General features: G+C 45.6%; 1 long non-coding RNA gene across 1 annotated transcript in view; it reads right to left on the bottom strand.

The window, feature by feature from the left end:
- The window catches only part of LOC137225354 (uncharacterized), a 63,464-nt gene that overhangs the window by 17,841 nt on the left and 29,922 nt on the right, over window positions 1-15,701 (bottom strand). The window lies entirely within an intron of this gene.

Here is a 15,701-nt window from a genome sequence, read left to right as displayed (position 1 = left end):
GTCCTGGTATGTAGGCCTGGAGGAGGATTGAGTCTGGCTACAGCACAGCCCCTTGATAAACTCTGAGAGGGAGCGAGAGGCCAGGCAGGGCTCACGCTGTGCTCCACTGGCACCTGTGATATCCCCTCTACTGAGCCACCCGGGGGCCCTTTCCAGGCCCCGCACCCAGACCAGATCCTGCATGGAAAGAAGTGTCCACAGTGCCTGTATCCCACCAGGCTCTGACACGGTAGCCTCAGGAATTCACCCCCATCCGGGGTCCTCCCACTCCAGTCTTTTCAGGAACTTCTTAAACAAGGTGAGATGTGGACCCACAACAACATAATCCATGGGCACTGCCAGGGTAACTGTTCACCAAGGAAAGGAGTCAGGAGGACCCCCAGTCCAGCAGTCTCCCCATGGGGTCACTCCAGCATGCTGTGTGTCCAGTGCTATAGGTGGACTGAACCTGAACAGAAAAAATTCCTAGGAAACCCAGGCGTTTTTGTCCTTGGGTCCCTGGGTTGTATGTTTCGAAGCTGTCTTGGCTTAAGTAGCTCTGTTCAGTTTTAGGATCTGCAAGGAGGATTGCCAGCCCAAGATGCTAAAGGGCCAGATCCCTTAGACTCTTGAGCTCCCAAGGGCAAGGATGAGGGGTAAAATGACCCCAGGTCCCAGCACCTTTTAACAACTTCCTGCCATGGCTCCTGAGACCCGGTCTGACATGACCCTGCCCACTGGCCAGTTTCATCTTGAGTCACTCCCCGTTCTTCTGTGTTCCACCCACAGACCCTCCCTCCGTTACTCTAAAGCATTTCCCGTCTCACCCAGGTGTACCCTCTTGCCTGGGATAGTCAACCCCTCCCCCTGCCTGGCTAACTCCTACTTCACCCTGTTCTTCTACATTTGAGTTTTAAAACCTAAGTGCAGGATTTAGGTTCATCTTAGCTAGTTGAGATCTTTCAGCATGCTAACCCCAGCCCCCAGTGTCCTGCCTATTTATCTTAATGTGTGACATCTACTATTTCCAAATAATCCTTCCAATGTTTTTATAGTTGCTGTTGGTGTGGCTCCCTATAAGTCTTCGTCATCAAGTTGGATAGGAATGGGTCCTACAGCCTGCTGCTAGAGACTTCCTTCCTGGAAGTTGACATTTATCCACCCATCTCCATGCTAATGGCAAAAGGATACGGTGGTTTTCCTGTTATCAATTGCTATGAAAGAAATCAGCTGAAACTTAGCATTGTAGAGCACCAGCCACTTTATCATGCTCTCAGATTCTGTGAGTCAAGAATTTGGACAGAGAACAGTAGGGATGGCTCTCCTCTGCTTTATCATGTCGAGGGCTTCAGCTGGAGAAAGGGAATGACGGGAAAAGGGCAGGTCACCTGAGCAGTGGGGGCCAGAATTATCCAGAGGCTTCTCCATTCACATGTCTGGAACCGGTGTTAGGATGACTCAAAAGTGAGCTCAGCTGGGACTGCCCCACTTAGACCAACATGTGGCTTCTCCGTGTGGCTTGGGTGTCTCATAGCCTAGCATTTGGGCTCCAAGCGAATATTCCAGGAGGCAGAAGCTATAGAGCCTTTTATGACCAAGCCTCAGAAGTCACAGAGCATCACTTTCTCCATACTTTACTGATCAAAGCAGTCACAAGACTGTCAGATTCAAGGGGAAGGACACAGATACCCCCTCTGGATGAAAGGAATAAGAATGTCAAAGGATTTTAGAACAGCGCTGGAAGCCTATACTGGTGCAGAAGCACTTAGAGCTGGGGAGTCCCTCACCAAGTCAGGGCATATGTTCTTGCTGTCAGGCTACTCAGTGGCGATAAGTAATCAAGGAGAAGCAATATTCAGGGTCTCTGACACGCCTGCAGAGAAGAATATAGGCCAGGCTTCCACAAGTAGGACAGTTTAACAGAACTGAGATGCCAGGTGGGTCTCCTGATATTCTCCAGAAGCCCAATATCACAACCGGGGCATGCACAGGGTCAGACCAGCAGCGTGTGACATGATGCCATCACACAGGTGTAGCTGAGCACCTGCAGTCCTCCTCCTGAGAGCGCATGAGAGTTTATCAAATGCCCACGTTGAAATCTAAAACTGTCTATGGCAGGTTCCTGACCTCACAATTCAGACATTGTATCAAAAAAGGAAGTGGACCAAGGTTTATTCCTGGAGAACCTATGCCAGCTTCTAGTGATCACCATGCCTTTCAAAAGCACATAGACCGGGCTTCCCTGGTGGCGCAGTGGTTGAGAGTCCGCCTGCCGATGCAGGGGACACGGGTTCGTGCCCCGGTCCGGGAGGATCCCACATGCCGCGGAGCGGCTGGGCCCGTGAGCCATGGCCGCTGAGCCTGCGCGTCCGGAGCCTGGGCTCCGCAACGGGAGAGGCCACAACAGTGAGAGGCCCGCGTACTGCAAAAAAAAAAAAAAAAAGCACATAGACCATCCTTAACCATCTTGGCTAAGATCAGTTGGATCTCCCCAGACTGGGGAAGGGAGTAGTGAGTACACACAGATCAAGAGGGAAATAGGAGAAAGCAAGGAGGAGGTCTTTAGAATTATTCCTAAATTCCTCTAGAGATGTGAGAAGAAAGGGATCCCAAGGCCCCGGGGTTTCAGGGGATCCCAGCCTGCCAGCCACCTGGCTCTCCCTCAATGTCCTGCTTCAAAGCATGCCCCATTTCTTTCAGAAAGAAAAGCATCTGCACTGAAAGGGGGTCACTTGAAGGCCATTTTATTTCACAGGGTGGAGTATTTGGGACTTGGGAGGAGCAGCAGAGGGGAAATAGCTTAGAGATAGATCTGAGAAAAAGTGCGGAAAGTGAAATTGATTTTTAGGGGGTGGTATACAGTTCTTCCTGTGGAAGCTGTGTGTAGTAACCCAGAGCATTATCACTTGCTGTAAGTCATCAACGTCCAGGTCTCTGGCAGACACAATCCTAGAAGCCTAGAGAGGGATGATACCTGTTCTGAGACAATCTAGTCCAGCCCTCCCATTAGAGGGATGAGGAAACTGTGGTAGAGTCCATTGTACTCACAGAATATCCAGTGCGCCTCCTGCATTTCCCAGTCTTCCTTGAAGCTAGTTAGGGATCATGTGATTCATTCTGGCCAATAGACTATAAGTGACATGTCAATTCCAGGCCCAGACTCTTACGATGGTGTGCCTCCTCCATCTCTCTCTTCCCCTGCCGCAGTGACCTTACAGGCCACGTGCTACAATAGTATGGCTACAAGATGGAAGAGGTTCTACCCATCCTCATCAGAGCAAGAAATAAAGCTTGATCATGTTAAGCTACTGGTGCTTTGGGTTTATTTGTCACTTCAGCATGGCCTGGCTTAGCCTGACTAATATGGAAATTGAGTCCTAGAGAAGGGAAGTATGAATACTGAGTAAATTTGAAGGATGCCTATCAGATCCTCCTCCATCAGGAAAGCAGAATCAGCGCGGGTACAATGGTAGGATTTTCTGTACGGGGGTGATGAACAGGCTGCATGGATCTGCTCACTTTCATGTGGTGCCTTATAACTTACAAAGCACCTTCATGGACCCTGCCTTGCTTAATCCTCCAGCAACCATCCTGGCAGGGCCATCTTCAGCTGTATTTTGTTAGGACTTTAAAAGACACGGCCAAAGTCATACAGTGAGGAAATGATGGAGCCAAGGCTAGAATCCAGGCCTCCCCCCTAACACCACCTAATTGCATCTTTAAAAAAGATTGTAACTCTCTTTTGCCCTCCCCTCTCTAAAAAGACACTGGTTGATATAGGCTTATTTTTTCCTGTAGGTCTATTTTTGCAGAAATTTTATGTCAATATGTAAATAAATATTTAAATTTTGCCTTGAGAAGATTCTGGTAGCCTTGGAGATAACTGGAGGTACCCCAAAGAGTCACGGAGCCAGGGCTGGGAAACTCCACTTTCAGGGGTCCCTGGCTGAGAGAGTCCCCTTGGCCGGTCCCTGAGGAGCCAGAGCTACTGTGGTCCTTATCAGACCAGCAAATGAAGAAGTTGGATTGGACCACATCAAAGCAAGATTTCTTCAAAAACTCCAAATCAGAGCCAGGTTCCTCTTCTTCACACCATAGAGAGTAAGTAAGAAGGACCTTCTGGGGCTGCTTCCTCTTTCAAACGAAAGGGGAATGGCTACAGGCTTGAAAGTGGCCATTTATGTCTGAGAGTAGGCGACAAGTTAAAGGCCAAGCCCAGGGACCCAGGCTCCCTGGGGCCCTGTGTTTTCCAAATTACAGCCTCAGCCACAGGGAGCCTGAGAGGCCCAACCGCTCTGCAGCCTCCAACTCTGGCTACCCACCTGGGCCCACCTGATCAGGATGTCACTTCAGACCCTCATAAGTCCTTCTCTCCTGGTCAACACCCAAATGGGTAACCCAGTCCTGGGGTCCCATTTCCCCTCCAGCTCCTTCCTCCAGGGACCTCCACCTTCACCTTGATTCTAAAACTTTTCCCGCCAAGGCCATCACCAAGATGCTATTGTCCAAACAAGAAGACTGTAGCTTCAAGTCAGGCGTCATCACTTACAAGTTTCTGACATTGGGTAAGCTACTTACCTTCTCTGGCCTCAGTTTCCTCATCTGAAAAATGGGGATAATAATAGGACTGGGTTGTAGGGTTGCTGTGAGGATGAAATGAGTTAATGTAGGGAAAGCACTTGGAGAAATGCCTGATTCCCATGGTGTATCATGTGATGAATACAAGTTATCAATCCTCCATCCAAAATACTTGTGGCCAAAGATCATAACTTTTCTCTTTTTTTAATTGAGATATAATTGACATATAATATTGTACTAGTTTTAGGTGCACAACTTAATGAGTTGATACGTATATATATTGTGAAATGATCAACTTCAATAAGTTTAGTTAACATGTCTCTCCCATAGTTACAAATTTTTTTCTTGTGATCAGAGCTTCTAAAATCTACTCTTAGTAACTTTCAAATATACAATACAATATTGTTAACTATAGTTACCACGCTGTACATTACATCCTCAGGATTTATTTATCTTATAAGTGGAAGTTTTTACCTTTTGACCACCTTCACCCATTTCTGCCACATCCACTCCCCACTTCTGGTAACCACCATCTGTTCTCTGTATCTATGAGTTTGGTGTTCTTTCTTTCTTTTTCTTTCTTTCTTTCTTTCTTTCTTTTTCTTTCTTTCTTTTTCTTTCTTTCTTTCTTTTTCTTTCTTTCTTTCTTTCTTTCTTTTTCTTTCTTTCTTTCTTTTTCTTTCTTTCTTTCTTTTTCTTTCTTTCTTTCTTTCTTTTTATCCTTTCTCTCTTTTTTTAGAGTTCACCTATAAGTAAAATCATACAGTATTTGTCTTTCTTTGTCTGACTTACTGCACCTAACTTTTCTTATTTCAGAGGGTAATATGGTATATAACCATCTCTTAACATACCTTCCTTGGTGGGTGCCAGGGCAGTGCCCCATGGTCAGGCACATTTGTGATTCTGCAGCAGATATGTCAATGTTCACTCAGAGAGGGTTAACTAAAGACAGCAAAGAGCCTCTTCAGTTCAGGTCTGGTTTTGCTGCCAGATAAGATTTGGCAGCACATTAACCACAACAAAACTGTTTTTATTGTTGAGATATTTGGATTTCAGCTTTTCAGACAAGGGATTGTGATTCATATTAATAGTATTAATAGTATTCATATTTACACATCGGGATTTTTCTGTCACCTAGAATGTAATGTGTGCTCCATGACTCCTCCCCAGGAGGCCCTGGCTCCAGAGGTCTCCCCTGCAATCTCACCCCCACCTTAATTCTCTCCCCTTGGACGCCATAGCCCATGGGGGTGGGTGCTGTACAATCTGAGATCCTTTTATGTTGATATCTGCTGCATAGCCCCATGTACCTAAGTCAAATCTTTGAGGGCAGGAAGAGTGTTTTCTAATTCTCTGGTCTTCTTAATAACAAGTACAAAGTTGAGTAGACAGTCGGTGCTTAAAAATGCCTCCTGCATGACTTCTGCTGCCCACTCTATGATTCTCCCTCTAATGTCGGCTTGCTTGGCACTAGAAGAGACCACATGGTGTCAGGAAACCATGTGGCTTCTGTGTTCACTCAGGCCTGGGTTTGCAGCCCACCAGGCACCTCACTGGCCACCTGTGTTTCTCTTTATCTCTAAGGCTCAAGTTCGCATCTGTAAAATGAACACAGTAACCCCCCAAAATGTATTGAGCATGTTCAATATACTAAAACCTTTCGTAAGCCCCTATATGCTTTAATTCACTTAATTCTCACAACGACCCTGTTGAGACTACCATTTCTCCAGCGAACGCCAGGCGCTGTGCGTAACATACAGTTTACCATTTTTTCCATTTTAAGTGTACAATCCAGTGGCATTAAGGACATACACACTGTTATATAACCATCACCACTGTCTCTTTTCAGAACTTTTCATCTTGCCCAACTGAAATTCTCTATCCATTAAGCAACAACTCCCCATGCCCCCCCAACCCAGCCCCTGGTAACCTCTGATCTACTCTGTCTCAATGAATTTGACTATTCTAGATATTTCCTATAAATGGAATCATAAAATATTTATCTTTTTGTGCCTGGTTTATTTCACGTAGCATAATGTTTTCAAGGTTCATCTACATTGTAGCATGTGTCAGAATTTCCTTCCTATTTATGGATGGATAACATTCTATTGTATATCTATACCACATTTTGTTTATCCATTCATCTGATGATGGACACTTGGGCTGCTTCCACTTTTTGGCTATTGTGAATAATGCTGCTGTGAACATAGGTGTACACATACCTGTTCAAGTTCCTGTTTCAATGCTTTTGGATATACAAATACCAGGAAATGGAATTGCTGGATCTTATATGGTAATTCTATGTTTAATTTTTTGAGGAATCGCCAAATTATTTTTCCACAGAGGCTTCAATACATTTTAGTTATTATTTCTTCATCCATTCACTCATCACACAAACAATTAGTGCGTGTCATCCATGTGCAGGCACCTTGCTAGGCTCTGGGAACTCACGGGGAGGTCGTAGCTTGGCAGCACATAGGAGGCACAGGCAACGGTACAAACAGTACAAATGCACGGCTTGGGCTTCTTCCCTGTTTGCCCCGGTTTACCTCCCCATCTACCTCCTCTTATCAACAATCTGATGACTCTTTCTCAGCACCGTTCCCGTTTCACAATCGTCTCTCCCACCACAGTTCAAAAACCTCTCCACACACCTGCAGGCTGAGAGAAGCCCCTTCCAGACTCTCCTTATTCCCACCTTTCTACCTTCCTTAAGACTACTTTGAATCACATCACCTTCCCTGAAGCTTGCAGAAGCTCTCGGCCATCATTAAGCTCTCACTTGCCAGTCATGGATCTACAACCTCTCTCCCATCCCATTGGTCTTCCTTACTGTCTGGTCCCCTAGGCAACCATCCCCACCCCCCGCCCTCCCCAAGCATCCTCACACACCCCTCGCTGTCCCTCTATTCCTCCTTCTTGGTGTCTCCTCAGCTGCCCTGGGGTCCCTGCCGGGCCCAGCCTGCCTTCAAAGTGTAGCAAAAGTTGGATTTTCCATCCAGAAATACGAAACATTCTTAGTTACATAGTCTCATTCTTTTGTGAAGGCTTTCTTATGAATCCCACCCTGAAGCTTCAGGCCACTCCTATTTTACCGAATCAATTTGGTTTTAACAAATTTCTGTACATGAACCCTCTCTCACCACCTATTTCCATTATAAAATTGGAAGATGGTTTGAAAGAAAATGAGCTCATGGAAGGTCTCCCAAATGTCTGCTGGGGCAACGATGGGTTCCCATCCCAAGGACCTGGAGGGTCATGTTCCACACCGTTCCCCTGGGAACCACAGTTTGGGTCCTGTTCTACAACGTTCCTTGGGGAACCCCGGCCTTTTACTTTCACCCTCTCTTGGGCCCCTTTCTGCTAGAGGTCTTCAGTAGGACTCAGGCTCAGCGGTAGAGAACTGCCTTGAGGTGAGCTTGTCCCTCCTTTTCTCCTACCCTGTGGTTGGCAAGATTTTCCCAATGGGCTGCTTGTTGCTTTCAGGCCTTTTGGAGCCCACTTACCTGTGGAGGTTAACGTATAGATCCCCTCTTGACATCCCCCAAAGTCTCTAGCTCACGTCGAATCACATGGTTTCCTAAATCCCAGTTTTCTCAAACGGGAGCAATGGGGAACTTCAGTTTTCCCTTCTCTTCTCCACCTCCCACTCAGTTCTCACAGCTTCCTCTTAGGCCCCTCGACCCATAACTGGCTGGGAATTCATGCTCAGCCAGCCTGAAACATTAGCATACCTAAAACCCACATTTACATTTTATTACTTTGCAGGAAGACGACTTACAATACAACCTACAATAAATGGAAGAAAAGAGAAATTGACACAAGTTCTCCTGGGTGGAGGGTGGGCGATATATACCTATATATTATTTTTAAGACTTTTTCTTTAATGAGAAGGTGATTAATGAAGTAGCCAGGCCTGTGGTATGCCGGGTATCTTATACCACTGGTGTTTCTGCTTCATTTACCCAATTCTTTTTTTTAACCAGAGGAATTTTTCCCTAATGGGGAATCCCCTGATTTTGCATTCCGAGCTCTCCAAATTTAGTTCCTCCCCTCTTTTTGTTTTGTATTTATCTGTCAAACACAGCCAGACTGAGAAAGTACACTTTGAAGTGCTGGGGTGGAACATTTCTTAAGGTCTACTGTGGGCTGTGGATTTCTTAACTTCAAGCCTTGAAAAAGGATAAATCATTCCAGGGCACCAATTGGCCAATTTTATGCATTAGAAACTCTACGATAAATTTAAGCAAACTTGCTGGAATTCAGTTTCACATCGATCTTGTTGGTCCAATGAGTTGATGCTATGTTATATGACAGCAGGGCTCTACAGGGTCCCTGAAAAGCAAGGGCCACACAAGCCTTTGAGAAAACTCTCCTTAACTGACGCAGCTGACCCTCTCCTACTCGGTCAGCTCACAGCTCCCAGAACATACCTGCTGCTGACACCGTCACCCCATCCCGCATCAGGACCCTCCTCTCAGCCTGCACCATAAGCAAAGGCTGGTGACACCTGGGGACAGAATATCCAGAGATGCCCTTCAGCTTGTGCAGTGTCCGGAGAAGAACACTGCCTCCCGCTCTCAGTGGCTCTGCTAAGATCACAATGAATACGAAGGGAAAATCAGACCATCCAGAGATGCTGCTCAGGGACCCATCATTGAAAAACTTTCGGGGGAGGATGCCCAGGGCAGCAGCCCTGTCTAAGGCCATCCCCCGGCACTCCACTTGGACTCCACACCCTCGTGTTGCCCAGGGGTGTCACTCTGCACTGGGTGCACTCTCCCTGCCCAGTTTCTCCTCCTCTACTGAAGCATTCCCATCAGTGCACACACATGTTTTACTACTTTCCATCTAGAAAGGAAGGAAGGAAGGAAGGAAGGAAGGAAGGAAGAGAGAGAGAGAGAGAGAGAGGGAGAGAGAGAGAGAGAGGGAGAGAGGGAGGGAGGGAGGGAGGGAGGGAGGAAGGAAGGAAGGAAGGAAGAAAGAAAGAAAAAGAAAGAAAGAAAGAAATCCCTTGGAACGAGGTCATTCTTCAGCTACCACCCTATTTATCGTCTCCCTTTTGGAATAAAATTCCTCAAAAGAATTGATTTTCACAGTCACTACCCTCTCTCCTCCCATCTTCTCTTGAACCCTTTACAGCTGGGCTTTGCTCCCACCACTCCCCTGAAACTACTCTTGCCAAGGGTTACAACAGTACTCACTGGTCAATTCTCAGTCCTCATCTTCCCCACCTCTCAGCACCATTGGGCCAGGAGACCACTCCCTCCTTCTAGAAACTTCTTTCTCCCAACATGTCTCCCAACATGCCTGTCTCTGATTCTACCTCCCTCGCCACTGTTTTCAGTCCACCTGGCTAGGTCATCCTTAACTCCAGGCTCCATCCTAGCGTCCCTCCTTTTCTCTGGCTATGCTCACTCTGGGGGTGACCGCATCCCATCCCTGCTTTGAGAGGCACCCATATGCGGATGAGTTTGCATCCTGGCTCTGACCTTTCCTAGCTGGGTGACCTTGGAGAAGTCATGTAACCTCTCCGTGCCTGGGTCTCCTCTTCTCTAAAATGAGGTGAATAATAGAATCCTGTTCATAGGGTTGTTATTACAAGGATTAAGTGAGTTGATACCTGCAGAGCACTAAGACATGCCTGGTGGGTTTATGAAGTAAATGCTCTTCCCACCCCTTCACCTGGCCAACCTCAGCTCACACTCTAAGTCTCGGTGTAAATGTTACTGCTAGATTTCTATGTGCCTTCTTCTCCTTGTCACACTTATAAAATTGTGATGGATACATTACCTCTGTGGTTGTTGTATCTCTCTGCTACCTGGTTAGCCCCTGGAGAGCAAGGACAGCACCCTCCTTTGCTCTATCCCCAGCACCCAGAGTGATGGGGGCCTGAGGGGGGCCTCCATGAAGAGTCACTGGATGGGTGAATGAACCACCAAACACATGAATAGATGGACTCTAAGTGGCTGCTGTGGCCATGGGGCTTAATTAAGGGGGTGGATCTCTCCTAAGAAAGGGGCTGAAGAAGGATCTTGATTAGGACACACTGAAGAGTCTGGGCCCTGGGCGAGGCTGTGAACTCGCATCACCATGACCACCATGGAGGCTCCTGTGTCCCTCTGTGCCCAGCTCCTGTGCCCTGGATGACAAAGCTTTATCCTGCAGCTGTGGTTGGTGCATCTGAGCCACCTGATGTTCTGTGGCTGAACAAGGTCCAAGCTAACCTCCAAGGTACGGGAGGCAGGGATTCAGTTTATACCTGAAACTGAGATTCAGTAAAGAGCTGGTATTTCTGAAATGGACTTATTCTGGCCAGTCTGATGCCATAGAGGCAGATGGACCTGGACTGAATCCTGGCTCTGCCCCAAGTCACTTGTGTGATCCTGGGAAGAAATGGTTGAAACACTGGGCCTTCAGTTATAAAATAATAACATTCCTAGTGTTGTTGGGAAGATAAAATGAGGTGCTATGCTTAGCACATGGTGGAAATGAACATTTTTACTTCCCTTTCTCCAACATGGAATAGAAGTTTTCCACAGGCAAGGAAAATGATAGAGATAAAAAAGCTCCAGGAAGGAGCAAAGCGTTTGCCGCATCATGAATTACATGTGTTTGACCTTGGGTAGGGTGAATTCAAGCATGACTCAATTCAATTCAACTCAACTCATTAAAAAACTATTTGTAAGGACCCTACTTTGGGCAAGGCTATGTGACAGCCTAAGGAGAAGATAGCAAAATTTCAATTTCATACCTCTCTCTTTTTGTTCCTCTAGAACTCTGTGTGTAAAGCCATAAGGGACTTTTTTTTAAAGTCTTTAAAGTCCTGCTGTTAATCCCCTGATTCAGATGGAACAAGTTTTAATGAGGGGAGGAAATTATTGCTTGAGTACCAACACTGTCAGATGCCTTCAAGTGCTTTCTGATGAAATTCCCCCCGCCACCAGGTGATGCAGGTATTCTGAACACATCACTGAAATGAAGCCCCATCTCTAGAGTTCCAGCAGGCAGGGTCTCCATGAAGGACTGGAAAAGTCCCCAAGACTCAGAGTGCACTTAAACATTCTGCCATGACTTGGGGCTTTAGGGAGAGACCAGAGGAGCCAGTTCAAGCTTGCCGAAGTCCTAAGCCCTAAACATACCATCTGCAATGTGATTCAAAATAAAGACACTACAAATTCATAAAATGCAAAATTTGCGTGTATGCTGAAGTTAAAATTGCTTCTTCTTAAAACTGTATCTCTTTCCAAACACAATGTTCTGGATAATTTTATCAAAGCTGCATTTTTTTTCCTTATTGCTTTGGGCCCTCTGACTTGCTAGTGCCCTAATGAGGCCTTTGGTCTGCCTATTGGGTTGGGGAGCAGCCAGTGTCTGCTGGGTCCTCACAGATCAGGGGTGAATGAGGTCAGGCAAGGCCAGCTATGTCCAAAGCCCACTGCTGAGGAGTTATCAACTCTAAACGTTTCATAGGGGCGTCCCTTATAAGCACGACTTAGAGAAGCAGAAAGCACTGATGAGGCCCATGAGATAACCAGATAGAGAGATAACTAGAGAACTGCTTCAAGGTCAGTGGATTTGGTTGGATGCTCAAACTCATCTTCACTTCTTTTTTCCCCTCTCACATGAAAAGAAAAGATAGATGTGTAACCTCTCCATGGGTCGGCGCAAGTTTTTCAGGTAGAAAATCTTGGTCCCCGTCGAATAACTCCCGGGGCTCAGAGGGTTCCTTGGGAAATCTGTTGGCAGTTTCTTGTGGTCTTAGACCCAGATGTTACTCTCCAACAGGCCTTGTGATCATGATTTTAAGTATCTCTGGGAAGACATTGAAAGAACACAGCCTCAAAATAATACTCGGCCTTAACCTCCTAAGGAACACATAGCAAAAATGGCATAATACCCATTGTTGCCAAGGATGTAGGGAAACAGCAATTCTCATAAACTGCTGGAGGGAGTGTAAATTGATATTTCGTTTTTGGAGCACAAATTATAAAACCTATCAACATGTTAAATGTGTACACATCTTCTCTGACTCAGTCATTTCATGTCTAGAATTTTATCCCACAGAGGTACATTCACACAAGTGCTCAACAATATATGAGCAAAGATATTCACTGCAGCCATTTTTGTCATTTTTTTTAAAACAGGAAATAACCTAAATGTCCATTAATAAAGGAATAGTTAAATAATCTGTTAAATATCTGTTTTGTGGTATATTACACAGCAGTTTAAAAAAATAAGGTTAAGGGCTTCCCTGGTGGTACAGTGGTTGAGAGTCTGCCTGCCAATGCAGGGGACACGGGTTCGTGCCGCGGTCCGGGAAGATCCCACCTGCCGCGGAGCGGCTGGGCCCGTGAGCCATGGCCGCTGAGCCTGCGCGTCCGGAGCCTGTGCTCCGCAACGGGAGAGGCCGCAACAGTGAGAGGCCCGCGTACCGCAAAATAAAAATAAATAAATAAATAAATAAGGTTAAGATCTACCTACATGATATAACATGGAAAGAAGCCCACAACTGCTCATTAAGTTAAAAACACAAGTTTTCAAACAGTATGAACCAAATTATATTTTTTTAAAAAAAAGTATGTACATATATATTTGTATAAGCATAGGAAACATTAGGAAGATATTATGTCATTTGGGGGGAGGGGCTCTGGGTATGGGGTAGAGGATGTGGGACTTTTATTTGTTTTTCTATATCAAATTTATATTTTTTTCTTATAAGGAACATATGTGACTTTACTATTAAGGTTGTTTTATTTTTTTTAAGAAAGTATGGAGGCCTTTGGTGACGTTTTGTCAACAACACATGCCACGACCAGAGTCAAGACCACCTCACCTCCATGAACACTGTTCCAGGCTCCGTACTCTTCTGAGTATGCTGAACCCAAAGCTTTCAGAGAAAGATGCAAGCTCACCTCCTGCCAGGGGAGAGGAAATGCTCACTGCTCTGTCTGCTTGTTGCAGACAGAAAGAGCTTTGCAATTTACACGGTGCCTTCCCTAAGGTATCTCCCAACAGCCTGGGAAACGACAGGACAGGATTTTTTACTTCCATTTCTACAGGGGAGTCTGGGGGTAGAGATGTGGGAGTTACTGATCCAGCCCCTGATCACATGACTGGAAAGTCAGAGAGCCACCCCTGGATCTGGTCAGAAGCAAGATAAGCCGCTGTGCTCTCTCCCAGTGAAGGAGCATACCTGTCACCAGGACCAGACAGGAGGTGCCACTGGGCCAAAGCAGGCTCTTCCTGGTCAGGGCTCGGTGGAAACAACCCACATTGTCTCCTAACTTTTCATTTTCAAGCTGACACAGTCAAATCTGACTGTGAAATCTGACACGTCAGGGACCCATCCTGGCTCTTGAAACTAGGTATCTTTGCACGGCTCTGTCTTCCGCCATCTGTTGCTTAGTAATGCATTGGTTTGGGCTGAATTGTGTCCCCCCAAAATTCATATGTCGAAATCCTGACCATCAGTGCCTCAGAATGTCACTGAACTTGGAGATAGCATCTTTAAAGAGGCTATTAAGTTAAAATGAGGTCATTAGGGTGGGTCCTAATCCAATATGACTGGTGTCCTCATAAGAAGAGGGAATTTGGACGCACAGATACAGAAGGAAGACGATGTGGAGACACAGGAATGGCCACCCACAAGCCAAGGAGAGCCTCCTGGGACGGGTCCTTCCCTCACGGCCCGGGGAAGGAACCAACCCTGCCGACACCTTGATCTCGGACTTCCAGCCTCCAGAACTGAGACAATGAACTTCTGTTGTTTGAGCCACCTGGTCTGTGGCACTTTGTTACAGCAACCCCAGCAAACTAATATATGCATCTCTCAGAAAACAATTTTGTATTCCTTACCTCCCAAATTCTTGAGAGAGGACCTCGTTTTCCTGTACAAATCATAATATCATCTAAAAAATTCTCAAGAGACCTGCATTAAGATAGTCCAGCTTGGGCTTCCCTGGTGGCACAGTGGTTGAGAGTCTGCCTGCCGATGCAGGGGACACGGGTTCGTGCCCCGGTCCGGGAAGATCCCACATGCCGTGGAGCAGCTGGGCCCGTGAGCCATGGCCGCTGAGCCTGCGCGTCCGGATCCTGTGCTCCGCAACGGGAGAGGCCACAACGGTGAGAGGTCCGCGTACCGCAAAAAAAAAAAAAAAAAAGATAGTCCAGTTCTACAAAATAATCAGTCCTACAGTCCTAGACTAAGAATTCTTTAGGTGGAACCTCTCAACAATAAGTGAGGAGGACAAATGTGCCTTGGGTAACTCTAGCTTAGCAAATGTCTGTAGGTGAAGCCAGGTGGTGGGAACAATTCCAAGAAGGATCTGGGCCCATCTGAAGATGAAGAACCCAGCATTGTTTTGCTTCAGAGTCCTCGGTCTATTCACAGATAAAATGAAATCCCTCAGCATATGAATCCTAGGAAATAGGAAGCCCTTTAATTTGTTCCAAAGAAGACAATTTCTGTTTTAAAAGTAGGGATTTATGTATTTTTATGATAAAGTAATACTCCCTTTTAGAAATTTTGGAAAATATAGAAAATGTAGAAAAAAGAAGAAAATCACTATAACCCTACCACCCCAAGACCGTCTTTGTTTACATTTTTGTGTATTTTTGCTTTGTTTTACATAGTTGTATTTCATAATTGAATACAGTTATATATACAGTTTTACATACTTTTTTATTTATAAAGCATTCCTGCATGTTATTATAATCTCTCTGTAAACATTATTTGAAATGACTGCAAAATATCCCATCGAGTTGATCAGTTTTCTCAAATGTGAACTGCAGAACATCTGCATCAGAATTACATGACGTACGTTAAAAATGCAGATTTCTGGATCTCATCCCAGACCCATTAAGTCAATCTCTAGGAGTGGAGGCTGAGAATCCTCAGCTTAATAAGCTTCTCAAGTAACTCATAAAGTTACAAAAACTTGAAAACCACTGAAATTGGTGTAACCAGAGTTTGATACCACCTTACCCCAAATGTTGCACATTTCCATTGTTTGCAATTTCTCCATTTATATACAACTGTGTGAAGAACATCTTCATGCATAAAGCATATTGCAAATTTTACAGCATTGCCTTACGATGGTTTCCCAGAAGTGATACTATTTTGAAAGATATGAACATTTTAA

Source organism: Pseudorca crassidens, chromosome 1 (genome assembly GCF_039906515.1).
Source record: "Pseudorca crassidens isolate mPseCra1 chromosome 1, mPseCra1.hap1, whole genome shotgun sequence".
Classification (NCBI taxonomy): Eukaryota; Metazoa; Chordata; class Mammalia; order Artiodactyla; family Delphinidae; genus Pseudorca; species Pseudorca crassidens.
This window is presented reverse-complemented; position numbering and strand designations above follow the sequence as displayed.